This window comes from Lemur catta, chromosome 1, assembly GCF_020740605.2.
Source record: "Lemur catta isolate mLemCat1 chromosome 1, mLemCat1.pri, whole genome shotgun sequence".
In the NCBI taxonomy this organism is placed as follows: domain Eukaryota; kingdom Metazoa; phylum Chordata; class Mammalia; order Primates; family Lemuridae; genus Lemur; species Lemur catta.
This window is the reverse complement of record NC_059128.1, coordinates 62,492,268-62,506,706: the sequence shown is the minus strand read 5'-3', so window position 1 is coordinate 62,506,706 and position 14,439 is coordinate 62,492,268.

The window sequence follows — 14,439 nt, the reverse complement described above, 5'->3', positions numbered from 1 at the left end:
TCCATGAATTACCTGTAAGTAATACATATTATTTTTTTAAACAAAAGTCTAAGAATTTTTATATAATTTTCAAACCAGTTAATTACCAGTTTCAAATACTTGTCTTAATTTCAAAATACGAAAAAAAATAGCAGTTATAAGGTGACTATGAGAAAGTTTCTTTCTAAGCCTTTTTTCCCTATAAAATAACAATCTTAGAATCTTTCTTGATATAATTAGAAAAAAAATCGACTTCCATCTAGATTAGAGTCAGTTAAATAGACTAAAAAGAAACATGTCCAGGTTCAAAAATATTTTGGGCACATATCTTACATAGCCTGGAATTTTTCTTTCTTTCCAAAATATCCTGAACTGAAAGGGAGATAGATGCCTTCTGACTAATGCAGGAAGGGTACCTTAGGCATATATTTCATGTAATAATTGCTTTTCTTTTGCATTTAGAAACTACAGGCAAAAGCAAGAAAAATGAAGCTGGTTTTATTACCCAGAGGACAAGCAATCACTATGCTTGTTAGGTCTATGAACATTTCTCCCATCCTGGGAAATCTTTGAAAAATAAAATCATGTTGGTGGCTATCTTGCAGTGCACTCAATTAAAGTTAAGTTGTTAGATTTTTCCCTAAGAAATGTCAGCTACTGCCATTACCAAGTATCTGACCAAGTCACATGAAAAATAAACGTATTCTCACTATACTATCTGCATTTGTCAGGGGCTGAGCTAAAACGAAAGTCTGGTAAGTATCTCATGGATATTCATTCTAGTTTCACTTGGGGCAAATTATATTCACTCTGCAAACTCTTCGACCACAAACTCTTCTCTTTTGCTGCTTCATTTCCCTCTGAAATTTAGCACAGTACAGAATTTTATAATTTAGTGTAGATCAAATGCAACTGGTTTGGGTGTAAGCTGGATGGAAATTTGAAGGAATCTGCCTCATCAAACATTAATAGAGAATGAATACAATTAGCAACTGGCTGCTCTGTCGAGACTATAACAAAATCTCTGGTTTTATTGACTGTAAAGGAGAGAGTGGTAAAAAGAGAGAAAGAATGAGTGAGTAAGATGGTAATTTGGTTTCATAGATTGTTCTATTCGGAAAATGTCACATTTCAGAGATTTTGCTGCCTTTCTTTTCAGGATAGAAGGTTAGATTCAAGAAAGCTTTTGTGGATATAGAAAGGGTAAATTGCCTCATCAGTCATCCACACCATCTTCAAATCCTCTAATAACTCTCATTCCAGTATTCAGCTGAGGCACAGACCCAAGGCCAAAGTCTACTCCTGAGATATACGAGGAGTAACATATATTTTAGACTGAAGAACTCAGGAAAAACGGATACAAAAAATAACTTTTTCAGCCCAATCTATGCTTCAGAATGAGATTTTCATGATACTTTCTTAATCCTAATTTTGTTTGCCAATTCTTGTCCTTTGTGATTGAATTATCTTGAATTTTACCTATTGTATGATCTAATATTGTTTCAAGTTATTTCAAAGAGCTATGAAAATTGTCACAACTCTCTGAGGAGCATTTTTCATTAGCCATATAACTTTATCTGACCTGCTGCTAAATTTTGATTTAAGCGTGGTGCTATCACCTGAAAATGATTTCAATTCTAGTACTTTTTAATGTAGATTTTTGCTGAAAATGCCTCCTTGATTCTTAGAGAGATGCAACTATGATTAGTTATATAAATACTCATTGCAGATTTTGTTACTACACTTTTAAATTGATAAAAATTCATCTCCCAAGAAGGAGTAATTCTATTACTATTTTGTCCATTCCTATATTCAAAGGAGTCCTAGGAATATACAACATAATTAGTTTTACAATTATTCTGGCTATATTTTATTTTTATATTTTAAATTATTCTGACTATATTTCTAGTTTTTACAATATTTTTCTTATCACAGGTTTTCATTTACATGAAAGAAATAAAGTCTTCACAAATCATATCCTTGCCAAATATGATTATTTTAAATTTATTGAACAGAGGAAGCAGTAGTGACCGACCAACACAGAGTGTTATAGAAATAAAAAGTTCTTTGTATTATTTTCTTCTTTTCTCTCAAATGAGTGAGTCTATTTGTATTACTTTTGATTTGTTACTTGAGATATTTTAAAGCTCCATCTATGAATGCATTTCACATAGAACTACTTATTTCATCATGACTAAAAAAAAATAAGTTAGCAAAGCAATATAGCATTAATGCCAAGACAACATGAAAATATAGACTACTGAGGAAGGAACCAGCTTGGCAAAGGAGTGTCATAATAATGTGTGTAAATTATTCAGCAAAACATAGAACTGGTTTAGCTCAGAAGGCTCTCTACTGGAAATACTGAATAGTAATTAAGCAAGTATTTGTGTAAAGAAAGTGAGGCTCTGGACTAAAAATGATAAGTAGAACATTACTTAGTAAAGGCCAATTTCTTGTCAGTAATAGCTAAAAATTATATTATGGAGTAAGCAGTTAAAATGTCCAATTATGAACTATATCTTCTGAAACTTTATATTCAAAAGATTAACTACAAATTATATAGTGATTTTAGGTGTTTCTTATTAGGCTTTGCTTATAAATTTGTTTGTATTTTTGAAAATACATAATGAAAGAATTGTGAAAAATTAGAGCTGGAATTCTACTGAGATATCAAATCAAATGTGTTCATTCTAGAGGCAAATACACTGAAACTTCACCTGTGTTTACTTTAGTTCTACAAATGTCAAATCTGATTTCAGACACTCTTCAAATATATGTTTATTTGCCCATTAAATGCATATAATTCTGTTTCAAACTTACATTGTGTATTATCTTCAAACAATGTAGACTGTTTATAATCTGCTTTATACTAAAGGAAATCTTCAAATATCTCCATTTCCCCTGTTAAACAGAGGAAAAACAGGGACAGTGTGGGTAAGTAATTTTCCTTGAAAACAGGTAAATGCTAACTTCCAGATCACACACTGAGCCTACATCCCCCTTCAGTTAATATTTTATTGGTATATTATAAAGAACTCACAGTATAACCACAGAAACTAAGACGTAAATCCATTTAGATAACTGTCTATGAAAACTGTCAGCTTGAAGTAAAGCTACTGCAGTAACTGACTACATAGAGGCAGTAAGAGTGGGAGAGAAAACCTTATATTCTCACACAGGATTTACTTTGTTGGCTGAGTTGGGCAAAAGAGAAAAAGAAGTTGGTGAACAAAAATATAAAAGATGCTTTGGGGAATATTTCTGTAAATTTTCCATGTCTTTTTTTTTTTTTTTCAGAGTACATCCTGATAAGGTTTAAGTCTGTATTTCTTACCTGTATTGCATATACCAGGTAAAAAGCTTATGCTGTATAACGTATTAATAATATGTATACAGGTGAAAAATCATATGGTTGAGAATTTCTCCTTTTATTTTAATACCATATCATGGTGCTTCTCCTAAAGGTTGATATTTACAGTGAATGTAGTTACTCTTGCCAAAGGTCATGGAAAACTGAGATTAGAATTCTCTAGTCATGTGCCCACCCCCGAAACCCTCCTCAGACAGCTCTAAAATTGTCACCAGGCAGCATGGGTTTCTACCCTCTGGATAACACATATCTCCTCCTTCAACAAAGTTGCTGCTTCTCTCCAGCTACAGACTTTCCAGTACTATAAAACATTCCACTGACCTGTTCTGTCTTTTCATACCCTACTCTACAAAGATTTCTAGTTACTTCATTAAGAAAATTATATTGGTACACAAATATTCAATTGTATGAATTAAGCTGGCAAAGCTTATCCTCTTATCCAGGAATTTTTTTTCCATAATAGCAAGACATGTCTTCTGTCCCTAAGCACAGTTGATTAGGCAGATTTATTTTGGATAATATTGCATAGTCTCAGAATTTGATATGAAAAAACAAAAACAAGTGAGTCACCACTGGGTGATTCAAGATGGTAAGGTAGAAATTGACAAAATTTACAGTCAGTGAGGAAGCAGAATGCCAATTTAAATACTTTTTATTTGAGTGGCTCAGGGAATGTACTACTTAATTAGAAAAATATAAAATCCCCTATATCCAAAATATTTTTTTAAAATTTTAAAAATATTATAAAAAAATCTTGTTACTTTCTTGTTTTTGCATGGTTCTGGGTATGCAGAGAACGAATGAATAACAAAGAACTACAGGTATAAACACCAGTTTTCAGGGATTCTTGAATACCAGAGTGTTTTTGTCTCTAACATTTACTACTGAAGGTAGCTACATCTATTTTTTAAAAAATAAAGTCACATGATAACTTGCTATAAAGAAATACATAATAAAAAACTTAAGCCAACCCACACATCCAAGTCCTTTTTTATCCATGTAAAGACAGACATTCACCCCCTAAATTTAAGAATATCAATTCATGGAAATCTTTATAGGACACTTTTTTAAATCTGCAGTTCTCGTTGGTGAGGAAAGACTTGTAGCCCTTTAAATATTACAGCTGTGAAAGAATGTCCATAAATATTTCTTACTCCCCTCCCCAAATAAGAGTGCCAGGAAATGTGCAGACATTGCAGATTTTTACTGTTTTCTCTGCTTACATTCATATTGCAATAAATGAGAATAAATTACTAATATTCATTTCTATTACATGCATTAGCTGAAGCTGTGGGGGTAAAATGAAAAATTTCCTGTGATTTGAGACACTGAGGGGACCCATATGCCTATGTGTGGGCAGAACATTCAGTATTTCTGCTTTTTTTCTTTTTTGAGAGCAGCTTAAAATGTTCTAGGGATTGCTAAAGGTCACTGAGCCTTTAAGAACCATTTTGTTAGTGTAATTGTAGCCCTTTCCACTAATATTTTTGGAAAGATGAAGCAATTTCAATAAAAAAGCCTGAACTGAGGAAAAATCGCATCAAAATGACATGTACATGAACAGGTTTAGAGTGTGCACTTCTTGTCATTTCTTTCTTTCCAGTGTATAATTAGCCTGAAAACTACACTGTACAACTGAATTATAAGAAAGTTGTTCTTTCTAGTCACAATTTATATTTATATTTTTAAAAAGCCACTATTCAGGACAATACAATTTTTATAAATGTTGATTTGCCTGTGGCTGAATTGAATTCTTTGCTATGGATTTTAAGATGTAACTTCCAACATCATATATAGGTGTGTGTATACATATATATTTTTTTGATGGATTATATACCTGTCTACCCAGTTTTTGGCAACACACATTGCAGATACTGGCCAAAAAGGAATTAGAAAATCAGTGTCAAAGTTGGAATGTGGTCTCTGAAGAGTTAGATTAATGGAATTCTGCCAGAGACATAAAAGTTGTTTCCCTGCTGTTCACATCTGTTGCATCCTGGGAAAAAAAAAAAAAAGAAAATGTTATGTGAAGAGCTGATGCTTGCATCGCTGCCTCTTTCTGATTTGTGCTGATGATAGCTGAAGCTGCAGTCTTGGCATCTTCCACTGCACATTGTCATCAGCGAGGTGGGAACAAATCCCTGAATTAAATTAGAACTCAATGAGAAAATCGGATTTGTTTGACAGGAATTCACTTTCTAGTCTAATCTCCAGAAATGCAACTGTTTTAAAAGTTACTACAACAATATGTGAAAATATTACTACAGGCAATATATCTACGAAGAAAGTAATTTTAGAAAATTTTTACTCAAAGAAAGGACAATAAATTGTAACTATCTCACGATGAATTAAGACCACAGTCATTGTGTGGAGGGAAAGATCATGGTCACAGGGTTTATCATAAAGGAACATAATCAAATGTCCTACAAACCCTAGGTTTACAATGGATTCTAACCCACACTAATATTTTTCCTTCTTTTTACTCTTCTTTTTCATTTACACAGATCTTGGCTAGTCATCTAAAGTTCTGGGGATAAAAGTAGCATTAGTGTCAGGAAATTGCTAAGAGCTTTTACATATATCATTAACACTTTATTCTATGACTTAGATGTTACTATTATCTCCATTTTACAGATAAGGAAATTGAGACTTAAAGAGATTAAATGATTTGATTAAAGTATCCCACTAATTGGTGTAGAGCCGAGATACCAATTACAAATCTCTCTCAAGAGGGACCCTAAGTCATCTGCTGTAAAAACGGAAAGGAGTAGATATGGAGAAAAGACAAGAGTAAGTCTTAATAGGATGTAGTAACTCTGTAATGAGGGATATGAGAAAGAGGAATCCAACTAGAATAACTTCCAGCTGTAAAGGTCACTGTCACAGGATAGAAAGCAAAGAAAGAGGTGCGGTTTGGGTAGAAGGATGAATGGAGAACAGAGTCTGCTGCGGGATAGCCTAATCACTTGCAGGTCATGGGAGAGCCCTGGTCTTGAGATACAAAGCGATAAATAAAATGTAGGTGGTAGTTCAAACTATGGGCCTAGGTGAGATTATTTCATGAAAAGCTAAATGTTAATGTAAATGGAGTGAAATAAAGAAGAAAAAGTCCAGCAACAATACTGAGAATAAATAGCCATAATTTCAGGAAAAAAATCAGTGCTTTGGAAATTATGAAGTGAGAATTTAAAGAAAAGGGAATAATTAATAGTGTTAAATGCCATCAAGAGGTCAAGCCAAGTAAAGGTGAGGATTAAAAAAATGTCTCTAATAGCCACTTTTTGGATATTAATAATTGATTAGATATTTATTGGGGAACAAAGTGAGTTTGAAGGAGATTTTGAAGATAGAAGATGAAATAAATGAAAATTAAGCAATTGAAAAGAGTGAGAAGAGACTCAGATTTGGACACAGAAACGTGAATGTAGAGATAACTGACTGACAGATAATTTTTCTTAATGTATCATGTGTGTAACCTCCAGGGAAAGCACACATACGGATGGGGGATTTGAAATCTTGAACCACAGGAAATATGTTCACCAAGATATTCATTTCAATGACTTGAAAAATAGGTGCCATGTTTTAATCACTGCATGAGGTCATTGTCAATAAGGCGGACTTTGGAAGAAAGCTTGTCTTCATAGCAAACAAATTTAAAGGGTTACGAGTATAAAGTTCCTAGACTAGATGCAGAAAATAATTTAGGATGAAAACTAGAAAGAATGTTATCCTAATAACATTAATGATAATTTTCAGAAGCATGACAGATGGAAATTATGAGAAAATATAGAAACAATAATGTCAAGAGGTACTATAGCTTTCTCATAAATTGTGAGAAGTTTTCAGTATTAAAAAGAATTAGTACCTCAATTTATCATAGAACAATAACAATGTTTTACAGTCATGAGAAGGTTGAAAGAATTATATTGGTAATCTCAAGGAGAAAAGATAACTAGTGGTGTTAGTTTCAAAGAGGATGCAGACACTTCCTAGGGTGGGGTAAAGGGGGTAAATATATATCTGACAAACAAGAACATTCATCAACCCTTGTTTATTTATTTATTAGTTTTTGTTTTTATTAGTTCTATTTGCAAATAGCAAAAAGTTGCAAATATTTCTACATGTTTATTTTGAAACATGGCACCCCAATTAAATTCTTTCTCAGCAATAATTGCTAATGTTTCTTCTAACTGATTATTTTCAAAATCAACTCAAGTCTCTAGATAATGGCCTTCTATTATTAGTTCTTGGTTTTTTAGTTTTGAAACATTGTCTTCTGAATTCCAACTATGGAAAATTAGGCCTTAGCTCTGCTTTTTTTTTTTTTTTTTTTTTTCTTTCCTACTTTCTCACCTATTTTATTTTTCTTTTGGAGTTAATTTTGCTTTCTTGATTGTCTCATTTTCATATGTGCATGTCTCTAATTTAATTCTAAACTTTTGCCTACTGCCTCTGTTATTTCACAAGGCATTCTGGTGTATCAGGTATTTCACCAATTTCATTTTTGTGAAAAAATATCTTTTAGAATCATCTCACTTACTGCAATCTGAGGAAGTTGCTGCCTGTACCTGAGTACAGCTATCATCCTGGAATCTCTCCTCTGCATCATCCTGAGAACACTTTCTATGTCTTGTCTTTCATTCATCTGCCCATTATTTTATTTATTCATAATTTATTAACTATATATATTACATGTCAGGCAACATTTCAGGTGATAGCTATACATTAGAGGGTGAAAAAGAAACTAAATTCATTACTTTCATTGGTCTTACATTCCAATGATAGTTGAAAGAAAATCTCCCTCAATAATCTTCTCTACCTTTACATGGATTACTATTATCAAGTACAAGAAAACATAAGACTCATAATCATGTATATTGTGGAAAATTAAGTGTTTTATTGCAATCCTATCTCATTATGCACTCTCTAAAAACAATTTGAGAAATCCAACAGAATTTCTTTACTTCCATCTTGCTAGTCTGTTCTATTTTCTACCCCACTATCTAAATAGTGTTTAGGAGGCACTCAAAGGTGAAATTTCTTTCAGAAACTTTGGAACCTACTTAGTAAGATTCTTCTATAAAAACATTAATGAACTTTTCTATTTTTTACTACAAAGGGAATTAGGCGAACTTTGAGAACCATGGAGAGTGTGTGTGTATATATGTATATTTTCTGTCTGTATAATACATATACACACTGAAGTGGAAAAAAATTTACAATAACAAATAGAAAAATCAAAAAACATAAACAGGCAAAGGAGCCATTAATACTATATTTATCTTTATTTTCCTTGAAATTAAAAATAAAACCTCCAAAGCTAAATATAAATTTGGATGAAAGACAATGGCAATATATATTACATATTTACTTTTTTTCCTAAAAAAGTATTCTAAAATATAATTATAGCAAGTGATTCTTTTGTTTCTTGCAGTGTTCTTTATTACAAAAGGTATATTTAGGTACATTTTTAAGAATTTGTTCATATTAAAATCTCTTTATTCTCTAAACATACTTAATTGATAAGCTGGGTTGCTAAGAAATTTTAGGTAGAGAATATTTTCTTTCAGAAATCATGCCTAGTTCCATAGAGTAGTAATCCCCAATAAAGAACTAATAACAAGAATCTACAAAGAACTCAAGCAAGACAGCAAGAAAAAATAAAACAACCTCACTAAAAATGTGGACAAAAACATGAAGAGAAGCTTCTCAAAAGAAGTTAGACAAATGGTCAATAAACATATGAAAAAATGCTCAATGTGATTAATCATCAGGGAAATGTAAATTAAAACCACAATGAGATATTACTGTACTCCTGTCAGAGTGGTTTTTATTAAAAAGTCCAAAAACGATAGATGCTGGTGTGGATGCGGAGAGAAGGGAACACTTATACACTGTTTCAGGGACTGCAGATTAGTACAACCTCTATGGAAAACAGTATGGAGATTCCTCAAAGAACTAAAAGCAGACCTACCATTAGAAACAGCAATCCCACTACTGGATATTTACTCAAAAGAAAAGAAGTCATTTTATCAAAAAGACACCTGCACTCGAATGTTTATTGCAGCACAACTCACAATTGCAAAGATGTGGAATCAACCCAAATGCCCATCAATTCATGAGTGGATTTACAAATTGTGGTACATGTATACTATGGAATACCACTCAGTCATGGAGAAGGATGACTTAATGCCTTTTACAACAATTTGGTTGGAACTGGAGACCATCATACTAAGTGAAGTATCTTAAGAATGGGAAAACAAACACCACATGTACTCACTATTAAATTGGAACTAACTGATGAGCTCATGTGTGCATAGAGGGAAGTAAAATCAATGAAAATCAAGCAGGGGGAGAGAATGAGCAAAAACCTACCTAATGGGTACAATGAACATTACCTGGGTGATGGGCACACTTTTAACCCTGACTCAAGCATAACAAAAGTGATCCACGTAACCAAAAACATTTGTAGCCCCATAAGACTTTGAAATAAAAAAAAAAGAAGATTAAAAATATAAATAAAAGTTCATTTTAAATTCTCTGAATATTTCTTTGCCAGGAAACCTCTTTCTTGTTTCATGGTTGTTGTATCTTTATTTATCTTGCTGGTAGATTTTATTTCTATATTTTCTTTTCTCAATATGTATTGACTACTCTTCTCAAATGTTTTCTCTTTTTCTTTGCTTTTGTTTGTTTTGGTTGGCATTTTTCATATTATTAGTTTTCCAATCTTCCTAGTCATCCTTTGCTGTTTACTTATATTTAAGATTGCGGGACTGTAAAGTTTATGAACAGCACTGAGCATGTGAGTGAAAAGTGCAGAACATGACCTTCACTATGGGTGGTCTAACTGGATATTTAGTTAAAGATATTCCACCATAGAGATTTTCTTTTCTTTTCTTTTCTTTTCTTTTCTTTTCTTTTCTTTTCTTTTCTTTTCTTTTCTTTTCTTTTCTTTTCTTTTCTTTTTTCTTTCCCTTTGTTTCTTCTCTGAGGCTGCGGAGATTCTTAATGAATGTCTCTTCAAATGTGTTTCTTGAAGAGTAAAAATATGGCTTGAGTATTTTGGTAAGCTAAGAAACCCAGTAAAGGGATTTTATATCTCGTATATACTATTTTTTATGTATACATGTTGACCTTGTTTTTCTTTCTTTTTTTAATTTCAAAAAATTTAGTGAGTACAAGTGTTATGTGAATGAATTATATCAGTCTGCAGTCAGGGCTTTCAGTGTACCCGTCACCAGGATAGTGAACACTGTACTACATAGGTAGATTTTTATCCCTTCTTAGTTTCCAATGCCCATTGCTGCTCCTTATGACCATATATATCCTTCATTTAGCTCCCATTTATAAGTGAAAAAATGTGGTATATGTTTTTCCATCCCTGACATACTTCACTTAGGATAATGATCTCCAGTTCCATCCAAGTTGCTTCAAATGACAATATTTCATTCCTTTTTATGGCTGAGTAATACTCTATAGTATATGGGTACCGCATTTTCTTTATTTACTCATCAGTTGATGGGCATTTACATTGATTCCATATATTTGCAATTGTGAATTGTGCTGTGATAAATATTCAGGTGCAGGTGTCTTTTTGATAAAATGACTTCTTTTTCTTTGGATAGACTCAGCAGTGGGATTGATGGGTCAAATAGTTGGTCTACCCATAGTTGTTTGAGGAATATCCATACTGCTTTCCATGGTATTTTGTTTAAAATATGGTACCTAGTTTACCTGTAATAAAGGTTTATTATTAATTTTTTTTAACTTTTTCATCACAGAATAAAACCCTATTTGTTCAAAAAATGGGGGAGAAGAAATCAGCTATTGAGCAAAACTGATGAAGGGATTTGAATATCAGAATAAGTCTTGAAAAGGTTTTCATCTAGTCCTCCTTAGTTTAGCCTTCTTGCCCTTTACCCTCATGTCCAGGACTGCCTTGTGACTTCCATGATTCTATGAGAAAAAAATTAACAAGTTTGTTCTGACTTGTCCTTTGTGGATTTATGATTCTGATTTCTTGGCTGTGTTAGTCATTTGCATTCATCCAAATGATTTCCAGCTTTCACAATTATGATGCTATTGTCTTTCTTCCCTTTCTTTTAACTTTTGTGGGTTAATACATTTTAAAGTGACTATTATTGTTAGTTTGATTTGAATTCATTAGATAACAAAATAGATGTGTGCATTCAATCAACCATCCTTACTTTAATTTCTACTCACCTTCTACTTTTTAAAAGATATGTTGGGGAGGATTAAATTACACCATTACAATGTTTGGCACAGAGTTAATGCTCAAGCCACATTTACTAAGTTAATACATGAAGAATGAATGAATGAAGAAAACTTGACTATCTTTCTAGTGATATTGATTAGGAAATTAGTAAACAGAATAATAAATAGAAGCATTAAGGAACATATGTGGAATATTCACAGCTTCCAATTGAAAGTTATAATTTGAAAGAACACAGATTTATGAGAAAACAGATGGCTGTGGGTAAGCTAAAAATAGGACTTTAAAATTTTCATTGTCAAAGACATTAGTTCTTACAGTATTCAAAAGAATATAGTTAGCAAAATATTTCTATCTGACCAATATTATTTCAAATTCAGATATCAAACGAAAAAATTCTCAAACCACAAACTACATTTTGTAAACGAAAGAGGTATATCATATACACATTTATTATAGAGACAATGCATAAAAAGTGTATACAGAGGTATAGAGATATTGATATATAGAACTTTAATAACTGTATACTAAGATCTGCAAATAAACTGAGGATCTAATTTTTCATTAAAAATAGATAGATATTTTCTCCTGATTCCTACTGGACACTCATAATTGGAATATGGCTGTTACTTTTAAGAAACAATTCTAATCAAAGTAATTGGATATACAGAAACATATAGATGCAAAGTAATCCACAGACAAGGCAGAGATAATGTTACTCACCAAATATGTCATTTTATTCCAATTTTTATTCATACAATTAGCCAGGGCTGTCTGCCTGGTTCTGGGCAATGACTATCGGCAGAAGTGATCTGTAGCACTTCTGGGACAGAACATACAAGAGATGCACATGATTTTCTAGCTGGCACACAATGAATTGTCATACTCCAAGTAATTTCTGTCAGCACAAGTCCTTGAAAACTAAGTGGAACAGAAAGCTCTCACCACTACCAGGCCTAGATGAACACATATCATGAACAAGATGTTGTTGCTTTTAAGCAATTTAGATATTATGGTTAATTTATTACTGTAGCATAACCACCCAATCAAGATAAATACATTAGTGAACTTAGTGATGATTATTTGGATGATAGTAAACATCATCTAGCTAAATTTTAGCAATGAAAGAGCACATATATGTGAAATAAGAAAATCTTATGCATGCTTTGTATGGAAATGTTATCAATTTTTAAAGCATAAAGAATTGATACTTCTTATATTTTCCTCACCAAAAAATCAAAATGTTGAAGATCTGGTCTGGCTTATTAATGAAAAATTCCTAAAAAGGTAGTTAAAGAGTGTGGAACTATATTATTGGCATAAAGTGATCATGACTAAAACATATAAATAGGAAATTAGGATGCACCATCAGTTGTGTGGAATTCAGGAAATATGTTAAGCATTTCACAGAAAAAAGAACATCACACCATGGACTGAAGTAATAAAGATTGAAGATAGGAAATTTTTATCAAACCAGTTAAGAATATAAAATAACAAAAGATATAAGATATATTAATAGGGAAAAAAGTAACTAAAAATTATCTTAACCATGTAGATGCCTATTTTACATTTCAGAGTTTGAAAGGAGGAGCAAGACACATACTAGCAAATAAAAAACACTGCTTTAAACATCGAAGGATATTGACAATGAAATTAGAATTGAACATAAGACAAGGGTATCATAAATAGAACACATTTTTGGATTTCACTTTGATCATATAAAAGAGAGACCTATAAATGAGGCAGTATTTATAGAAAAAATTAAAATAGGATTCAGTTTTATTTTGCTGCATCAAAGAAGATGGCCTTGAAATTGAAAAACAGAGAACATCCTTCCTTAGTGAGAAAAATAAATGAGAAAAGTAAGGGTATATGTAGAGGCTATATATAAAGTTTAATTTCATCATAGACACTGTGCCTATATAAATTAACTTATAGAATAGTGTAAAAAAACATATATTTCTCTCTCTTTATCTCATCAAATAACAATTGTTGGAAATATTACAGAAATGATTCAGATGGGGATAGAAACAAGAAAATGAAGATGGAAAAATGTTATAGTTTTCCAAATCCATTTTCAAATGTGGATTCTGAGAATTATAAACTAAGCATTTATAATGAGCATCTCCATTAAAATTTTTAGAAAATGAATTATTAGATATAAGGTATTGGAGTAATCAGAAAGAAATATTAGGAGCACTAGGAACCAGAACTAATTCAGCGAGAATAAGCCTTGCCGAGCTAATTTTATTTATTTCTCTATTTGGATTATAGTTCTGAATTTTTGAAAAAATTTAAAATATTCTCATAAAATATATAGAGATGCACAATTAAAAAAAAAATTTCGACAAGTAGGTAAAGTCAGGTGAATTCTCACCTCTTTGAGAAATACTACTGAGAGGGTAGTAGAGAAATGTCTATTGCCTCATTGTTCTACAGTTGGCCCCTTCAACATTTTTATCATGATTTTGATGAAGCATAGAAAGCATGCTTACTGATTTTGATAATGACACACTTCAGTAATCATGCTAATGAATTGAAATACTGAATCCTTTATGTAAATAAATTTGGAGTGTCTGGAGTAAAATCAAGCATGGATAAAGCCACAGTTTTTCAGATGATCCAAAACTCAAACTAGAAAATAAAAGCATAGTGAGCACATGAAGGGGATTTTTATTCCACTCTATGTGCACCAGACCACATTTGAAGAAATGTCATTTACCTAGCAAAGATTTGTTAACTGCCTACTATGTGACAGGAATTTTGTCAACTGAGGATCTGTCAAATAAGAAGCAAGAAATCTTAAGCCGAGAGAAAGAAGAAACCTATACAAAATTTCTTACATTTCAGT